Source organism: Hemicordylus capensis, chromosome 11 (assembly GCF_027244095.1).
Source record: "Hemicordylus capensis ecotype Gifberg chromosome 11, rHemCap1.1.pri, whole genome shotgun sequence".
Taxonomy (NCBI): Eukaryota; Metazoa; Chordata; class Lepidosauria; order Squamata; family Cordylidae; genus Hemicordylus; species Hemicordylus capensis.
This window is the reverse complement of record NC_069667.1, coordinates 17863844-17873032: the sequence shown is the minus strand read 5'-3', so window position 1 is coordinate 17873032 and position 9189 is coordinate 17863844. Positions and strand designations below refer to the sequence as shown.

Here is a 9189-nt window from a genome sequence, read left to right as displayed (position 1 = left end):
AAAAGCAAAAACAAGAAATTTAGAACACAACGATTAAAACAATATTCTAAAGACAACATTGAAACAATCAAAACAATATCAGTTAAAAGCCTGGGTGAACAGATGTGTCTTTAAAGACTTTTAAAACGTTGTCAGGAATGGGGAGGCTCTTATTTCACTAGAGAGCGCAGTGGAGAAGGCCCAACTCTGAGTAGCCACCAGACCAGCCAGTGGCAACTGCAGACGGACCTTTCCTGATGTTCTCAATGGGCAGTGGGGTTCATGATGAAGAAGACGTTCTCTTAAATACCCGTGGCCCAAGCCGTTTAGGGCTTTATAGGTTATGGCCGACACCTTATATTTTGCCCGGAAACATATCGGCAGCCAGTGTAACTCCTTCAATACGTAGATTTCCCTTCTGTTCCTTACAGTTCTGTTGCCCTATAAAACATTGGAATCTGCCTTATACTGAGTCTGACCCTTGGTCCATCCAGGTCACTACTGCCTACTCTGACTGGCAGCAGCTCTCCAAGGTTTCAAGCAGGAGCCTTTCCCAGCCCTACCTGGAGATGCTGCCCGGGATTGAACCGGGGACCTTCTGCATGCAAAGCAGATGCTCTACCACTGAGCTACAGCCCCCTCCCTGGCCGGAATACAGGAGAACCTCAGTATCTGTGGGGGTTCTATTCTTCGCTACTACCGTGGATACAGAAACCAATTACTGAGTAATTAGGGCAATGCAAATCCAGGGGTTAGGTTCCCAGAGGTTGGGAAAATGTCCCAAAAAGGGGTAAGATGGCCCTAGAAATGTGGGGGGAAGTGGCCTACCATGCTCTACAGGTCTCCAGCAGTCCAGCAATGCCCCCCAAAGAGTAAAAAATAGACCAAATATCAGCGGAAAATCACCGGGGGTGGGTGGGTTGGCATGCTTTTTTAAAAAGGAGCCCTTAAATGGCTCCCAATCAATACTAAACTCAAAATGGCATCCAGAAATGACCTCCGAGATGATTTCTGGCCACACCTGACCAACGGATACATGGGTTTAACCCCCTTTTTTCTCGCCTCCCCCACATATACCAAGGTCGGGTGTCCATTACCCGACCACGGATTCGCGAAATTGTGGGTGTTGGACCCACGATTAACGAGGCTCTCCTGTATTCAAAAGCTGCCATATTTTCCCAAACCATTTGCCTCTGGCAATCCCACGATTTCAGTGGTGCTACTCCACAATAAGTATTTGGGGGATCATGGCCAACAATGCCTATGGGGCCAACAAGAAAAGGGCTTTCTTTAAAATAAATGTTTCTAAGACAACCCTTTTTCTTGTTGAAAGCAACTGGAGATTTGGGCCCATAAGCACTTCAGGCCAGGAGTGGGTGCTGGAGACTTGATGCTCTCTTTGTAGAAAATCTGTCAGTGAATTTTACATGTTATCAAGGTCCTGGTAGGAGGGACACATCTTGTGGCAAGAATGGTGTGACCCCAAGGAAGAATCAGCGTGGGCCTCAGAGTCCAACAGTCTTGCATAAGAACAGCCCGGCTGGATCAGGCCCAAGGACCATCTAGTCCAGCATCCTGTTTCCCACAGTGGCCCACCAGATGCCTCTGGGAAGCCCACCAGCAAGAGATGAAGGCACGTCCCCTCTTCTGCCATTGCTCCCCTGCAACTGGTCTTCAGAAGCATCCTGCCTCTGAGTCTGGAGAACGTCTATACAGCCATCTGTCCTCCATCAGTTTAGGAATATAGGAAGCTGCCTTATCTTGAGTCAGGGTATGGGTCCATATATTGTGAACTGCCTTGAAGTTTCATCCAGACTGGAAGATGGGATATACATGCTTTAAATTTCAACGAGTGGCAAAAATAATAATAATAGGGAAAGCAAATTTACCAGGCACAAGTATTAAAACGATTGCCCCTGGGTAAATCGTATTAGAGGCACACCATTAGAAACTTGGCCTGTATGTATCCTTCTCAAGCATATTCTGCATTCTTTGAAATTTCCCATCATCTCTCTTCTGCTCGCCTCTGTTTTATACCAGAGAGCCCTGATGTGCTTTTAGAAGGAAAATTGCACTTGTCACATACCACAGCCTGTGAATCAAATGCCTGCACAGTTTCACTTTTCACCTAGTAAATACCCACAAGTTCCCCCCCCTCCCCAAATCCCGTTTCCATAGCTGTTCCCATTAATATTAGCAACTAGGAGAGCAGGAAGGGTCTGATTAAAAGCAGATGGTATTAATTATCTGGCGAAACCATTCTGGTGGGTAATGTTTTTTTGGCATTTTGTTTAAAAAACAGAGGCGGCGGTGGGGGCGGGAAAGAGTGTAGTGCGAAGCAAAAGGTCACGCAGGATTTGGCCAGCACGGTGCCGCCTGGTAAGACGGCCAAAGATCTTGCACATTTTCTCATGAGAAACAGAACGTGCAGTGCCTCACACATTTGGGGCGCGGAGAGATCTCTTGGGGCCTGAAGCCGCCTCCTCGCACTTAGTGCCAGGACCCCGGGCGAAGCAGGAAACTTGAAAGGAAGCGAAAATAACATCTAGAGCCACATCCGGACCATTCAGTTATGATTTGGTCTAATTCCTGGGGAAAGTCTGGATTGAATGGGCAGGATCCTAACCCCTGCTAACTGAACAGAGAGGCACCATTCAAAGTGGTGATTCTCTCAGAGGCCCCTCATAAATTCAGGCCATAAGCTGTAGCTTACTTTGCTTGTGCCTAAATCCGGCACTAAATATATGGGTCTCATCCCCTGCAAATTGAGCAAAGAGGCACCTTTTTAAAGTGGTGGTTCTCTTTGTTGAGCAGGGGGAGAGCAACTGACCCTATCCAGCCCCAACACAGCATCCCTCCAGTGGCTGTTGTCGGTGTCTACCTTATGTTTCTTTTTAGATGGTGAACCTTTTGGGACAAGGAAGCATCTTTATCTATTATTTTTCTATATAAACCGCTTTGCAAACTTTTGTTGAAAAGAGGTATGAATGACTGTGCCTGCGTTCATGTTAAAAGTGAACCTGGGTACAGCCTCACCCATGAAATGCAGGTTTCAGAAAGGAAGTGTACTGCTATATGCGCTGAACATAACATGTGAATCACTCTGTGTACAGATCTGTACTTCTATACACCATACACACAGAAGCCCCGTTCAGAGATTATGCCCAGCATTTGTACAGCAGTATGTTTCCTATTTGTACCACACATTTAAGGCACCCTGTCGCTAGGTTAACTTTTAAAATCGACACAGGAATGATCATTCACACACAAAAAATTGTACGAGTGTCCTGAAATCTAGATTGTAAGAGTGTTGAACATAATGAGGCCATTCACACAACCAAAAACTGGGTAGGACCCAGGGCAGGACCCAGGTTTGGGAGTTGTGTGTGCTCCCAATTTTTGGTTGGGTGGGAGCAAACCACCAGGTAGGAGGAGGGAGAAGTGACTGTGTTGGACCCAAGGTAGGAGGAAAGGCTGCCCCACCCAGCTTTCATACCCAGCATTTGACCAAGGCAGGAAGAAAAGCTGCTAGCTGCTTCCGTGGAATCATGTCTCCCTCCTCGCCGTTTGCTCCCACACAACTAAAAACTGGGAGCACACGCAGCTCCCAATCCTGGGCAGGACATTTGTCCTCCCCGGTTTTCGGTTGTGTGAATGTCCTTGTGTCAGCCCGGTTGCATCCTTGTATCCCATGCACATGCGGAAGCCTTCCACAGCGTTTGCATCCGCTGCAGTCAAGGCAGGCGTGCGGTGGTGCCATTTCCCACATTCTTCCTCTCTAGTTCTGGGGCTAGTTGAACAATCCCTCAAATCACTCGTCTGTCACGTCCTTGGAATGCGCCTCCCTTGCAAGCGGGGAATCTTCTGATGGGAGGCCAGAGGCCCCTCCTTCCTGCTATCTCCCCAGGTGGACATAATTTCTGAGCCGGCGGTGTCTTGTTTGGCTTGAGTGGAATCCAAACAGCTCGGTGTCCTGAGATCAGAAAACGGGTGGAAAAGGAAGCCTCACCTGGTTGTGGTTAGTGCCCTCCCATCGCAACTCAATGCGCTCTATTTAGGGTCACCAAGACGTAAACCAGAAGAGGCAGATACTCCCTCTGTGCCTTCTGTCCCAACGCTGGAATCGAATCCAAAAGAATACGTCCTGTTGTTAAATGTAACCAACACTGCATCAGCGGCTTTGACAGATGTCCGTTTTTAGCTCAGATGTGCTTTTGAATTATTCCTTGGCTGTCCACTTTCAGCAGGACTTCCCAGCAGCAGCAGATGGGGGAGAATTTGAGATTCCTTGGAGAGGCGTTTGCAGCGAGGGGAGGAGGTGGGGTGCTGGGTCATGAGAATGGCAAATGTGGGAGAGCGTCATAATTCACTGTAGACGAGCTAAAATTAGGCGAAGGGTCTTGAGAAACAGATGGAAGGGAAGTGGCCATGGAGGCCTGGGGAAGTCTTAATTTCCCATTATGTTGAAGACCCTCTTGGAGCCCCCTCCGTCGTGAAATGAGGCGAGGATTCTGAACTTGAGCAGGGAGATGATTGTGGGAAGAAGAACCCTCCCCTTGTTCGCCGAGGCCTTGAGAAGAAGGGAGATCATTGCGGTTCAAAGGTAGTGTGGTTTTAAAAGAAATGGAATGCACTTTGGCGGGGGGACCAAGGGACAAAAGAGCAGGACAGAGCTGGGTTCTGAATTACTGTAGGCGAAGGATTGTTTTAGCAGAAATACTGGGGGCCGGGGATTCACATCAGAGCCTAGCTTGTCTGTTCACGGCTTACAGACTTAACATGTATGAACTACTTTTGGACCCCAAAGGGCTCTGGAAAGAGCATGCAAACAAGCGATGGGATACAATAAAAAAGGAACACAATAAAAATAAGCATGAATACCACCACTGAGGAACAGACCAAGAGAAGAAACAGGAGGGAAACTAACAGTGAAGGTCACAGCTTCAACGAAACCACCGTTCGGAGGGGCAACTCAACAATAGCAAAGAGCTGTCGAATAGGACGGTCTTCACTTAAAATCTGAAGGTCGATAAGGAAGGGGCCAGACAGGTTTCCTGGATGGGGGTGGTGCGGTTCCTGCAAGCTAGGTGCCACAGCTAAGAAGGCCCCATCCTTCATTCCCACCAACCACCCTTCTGATGGTGGTGTGACAAACTGTAGACTAGAGCGTCTTTTGAAGACTTCAGTGAGTGGGCAGGATCATGAGTGAGCAGGAGATCCTTAGATTTAAACTTCAGTGCTGATAGAATACGAAAGCTGTCCTGATCTTGTCTTTTTTAAAAGTCCATGCTACTTCATAGGAACATAGGACGCTGCCATATACAGAATCAGACCATTGGTCTATCTAGCTCAGTATTGTCTGCACAGACTGGCAGCAGCTTCTCCAAGGTTGCAGGCAGGAGTCTCTCTCAGCTCTGTCTTGGAGATGCTGCCAGGGAGGGAACTTGGAACCTTCTGCATGCAAGCAGGAAGATGCTCTTCCCAGAGCAGCCTCATCCTCTAAGGGCAATATTTTACAGGGCTTACACATGTCTCCCATTCAAATGCAAACCAGGGCAGACCCTGTTTAGCAAAGGGGACAATTCATGCTTGGAAATATCCTCATTCTGCATGCTGAGTGTATTTGCCGTGTATTGGGGGCAAGGGCGGGAAAGAAGAGTAGATGTACAAGAGAAAGAAAGACTGGATAAGGGGACAATTCATGCAAGACCAGCTCTGCTCCGCACATCGGTCAAGAGAGTTTTTTGAAACCAAACTACCAATAGTGGAAATCTTCTAAGAACTTGTATGACTAAACTTTGCTAATTCAAGAAAAGAATTTTTAGCCGCATCAGTCCAAGAGTGCCCCCTTCTGGGATAGGTTATCTTCCGGGCAAGATTTTTCTCATTTTTTAGTCGTAGTGAGATATTTAACCATTGGAGAGTCTCATCTAGGACTTGTCTCTGTTTAGATGCATTGGTCTAGAAATCTGAGTTTCCTCAGGAATGCCTTTTCCTATAAAACAAGGGAAAGCCTTTGGAACGGAAGTCTGTCGGGGATAGGTAAGAATGTTCCGCATTATTATTTCTTGTTTACACAGTCAGGCAGGTGTTATTGACTGGTTTGGGTAAACAAGAAATAATAATGCATTATTATTATTATTATTATTATTACATGTATATCCTGCTCTTCCTCCAAGGAACCCAGAGCGGTGTACTACATACTTAAGTTTCTCCTCACAACAACCCTGTGAAGTAGGTTAGGCTGAGAGAGAAGTGACTGGCCCAGAGTCACCCAGCAAGTCTCATGGCTGAATGGGGATTTGAACTCGGGTCTTCCCGGTCCTAGTCCAGCACTCTAACCACTACACCATGCTGGCTCTCCTATACACTTGCACTAATCTCAGATTGGAGGAGGGCAGGGTTTCTAGTGGCAGCCAGGAACATTCTGTTGCTCCCAGGATGAATGTGTCATTTACTAGTATAGCTGGGGGAAAAAAAATGATTCCGACTAGATTCTGACTGGTATAGCTGAAATGATTCCGAAAAGAAATGATTCCGACAAGATTTTTGCTGCTTAGTATGTTAAGTGAACCAAGGAGCCTTCAGGAGCTCATGCATTCAGATTTTTCAAAGTTAAGATTTGTCCCTGTGTGTATCAGGGACATAGCAAGGTTAAAGGTGGCCCTCGCCACCACCTGTGTTTGCAGTTGTCCCACTCATGGACACTGCTGGCCTGCCTTTTCTGCCTACCTGTTGGGGACACTGCCCAGAACATTTCAAAAGAACGACACCGGCTGCCAATCCGTTTCCAGGCAAAATACAAAATGCTGGTTATTATTAAGAAAGGTTGGGATTATTTTGTCTAAGAAAGTCCTTTACTGTTGTATTGTGTCCTGTACTATTGTGTCCTTTACAACACAATTGCTGTTTCTCTGCTCATTTGGTCAGCCGGCCATTTTAACACAGTCATATAGCTCAGAAATGTAATGGCCCCCTTCATCTGGAGAGAATCCCAGCTAGGAGACCAAAGAGTAGATTATATCACAACTGCAAACCGTGTGGGTTGGTGGGTGAATACTCTCCCCTTGTTACAGGCTGGTTTACAGTTCAACAGAATCAGGCAAACTTTTTTGTGTGTGGGGGAGACCTCATTTGTAGAGCAGAGTTTGCTCCTGGGATGATGGTCTGACCTCTTGGGTTTCTCCCCATGAATAATAGGATTTGCTGTTTAAAACAGTTCCGATTCTGTATGCGTGGGAACAAATAAAAGTGCCGGGCGCATGACGCAGCCATGTTAGAATCCGCGTCGGCTGGTATGCCCTTTTGATGTATTGCGCTATAATTGTGCACTCCTCCGGTAGAGAGAGGGTTAAGTGCGTTTCTTGATTTCCACTGAAAGGAGAGCTGTTCTGCTCTGTTTAATGAATGGTCTGCTCCTTCCAACATCAATGGCTTCTTCTTTAATGGATGCGTCACCCATTCACGGAGAGTTCACGTCCGTGGCAGGGCCTGAATGCTTGTGCAGTGATTCTCCGGGAAGCGTGCATTTGGAAAGTGTTACATTTGATTGTCCGTGCGGATTTTTCTAGAAACATCCATGAGCAAGATGCTATATTCCTGGCTGTTTTCTGCTTGAGGTTCCTTTCCACCCAAGCCACATTGATTTTCTCCAGTTCTGTCAATGTTACTCACATTTAATATCTTCAAAATGGTACTCTGGATGTGATTTCTGTGGCAGCATTCAAGTGAAAAATGTGCCATTCCATTTTGGTGTAGAACTCTTAAAAAATATAGAACTCTTTAAAAAGGGAAAAAAAGGAAAAAAGAGACTCCTTTGCACGAAAGTAGATTGCGCTCCTGCAAAGGTGAATGTTATGTTGGAAAAGACCTTTGAAGGGAAATTTCAGTGCCACCGTATTTATCCGAATACAAGATGACTCTGAATTTGACAAGCCCCTTAGACATAGAGGTGAAATACAAGTTACACCCTCATTTACCCAAAAGGAAGAGGACTAAGAATTTGAGATGACCCCCTGATTTCTGACACAAAAGAACTTGGAAAAAAACCCTAGTCTTGGATTCAGGTAAATACAGCTCTACCTGATGAATGACCAGCCTAAGGTTAACATACGACACAGCAGACTAACATTAAAAACAAACATGGGCAACATCTAGATGAAGATAGTCGTGGCTTAAGTTCCATTGAAAGGAATAGATCTTAGGTTACTTATGACTAACTTGTCTCATTGACTACAGTGGCACTTAAACTGGATCCTGCCCAAGGAAAGGCTGTGTATATGTATGTTTCTGAAACAGATTTAATCAATTAAACTCACCCATTTAATGAATAAAGGCTGTAGATCCTTCCTGGATGGATTTACCTGGAAGTAGCTTACCTGGACGCAAGTCCAACCAAACTTCCAAGTAAACATGCACAGGATCAAGCTGCAAAATGTCTTTATCAGATGACAGTCCTGCAATGCTACTGAAGAATTCTTAACTTGTTTTGGATTGCGACCAGGGGCAAATATGAGTAAAGGTTCAGATTTGGTACATCTCTCCCTTGTAGATCCTGGGATGTTTATTATTACGTTTTTCCCCGAAAATGTCTTATATTGTGTCTTATATTAATTTTAGCCCCAAAAAATGCACTAGGGCAATTAGTGGTACATCAGAAATTACTGCTAGGTCTTACTTTCGGGGTAGGTCTTACTTTCGGGGAAACAGGGTATTTTTAAAAATATTCTTTATTAAATTTAACAAGTTCTACTAAACAACAGCATATTTACAAAAGTCGCAAGAAAAAGAGATTCCAAGAAAAAAGAAGCAAGAACATACTTTAAATTATAGATGACAACATGCAAGAGTAAATCTGATTGTGAACGATATTATTCCAATATCTAATAAACAGAACCCATTTTCTAACAAACTGGTCTAGTTTATCATTTTAACCCCTGCTAAACGAGCAAAGAGGCACCTTTTAACTGCCCTGAGCCATTTCGGAAGGGCGGTATATAAATCAAACAAACAAACAAACAAACAAACAAACAAACAAAAGTGGTGATTCTCTTTATTGAGCAAGGGGAGAGCAAATGACCCTATCCAGCCCCAGCACAGCATCCGTCCAGTGGCTGTTGCTGGTGTCTATCTAATGTTTCTTTTTTAGATTGTGAGCCCTTTGGGGATAGGGAGCCATCTCATTCATTCATTCATTCATGTGAACTGCTT

The 9189-nt window shown here is 45.4% G+C and overlaps 1 non-coding gene across 1 annotated transcript; it reads right to left on the bottom strand.

Moving 5' to 3' along the window:
• Nucleotides 1–546: 546 nt before the first annotated feature.
• TRNAA-UGC (transfer RNA alanine (anticodon UGC)) lies at nt 547–618 on the bottom strand. The gene has a single exon. It is a non-coding gene; the product is annotated as a tRNA-Ala (tRNA).
• Nucleotides 619–9189: the final 8571 nt, after the last annotated feature.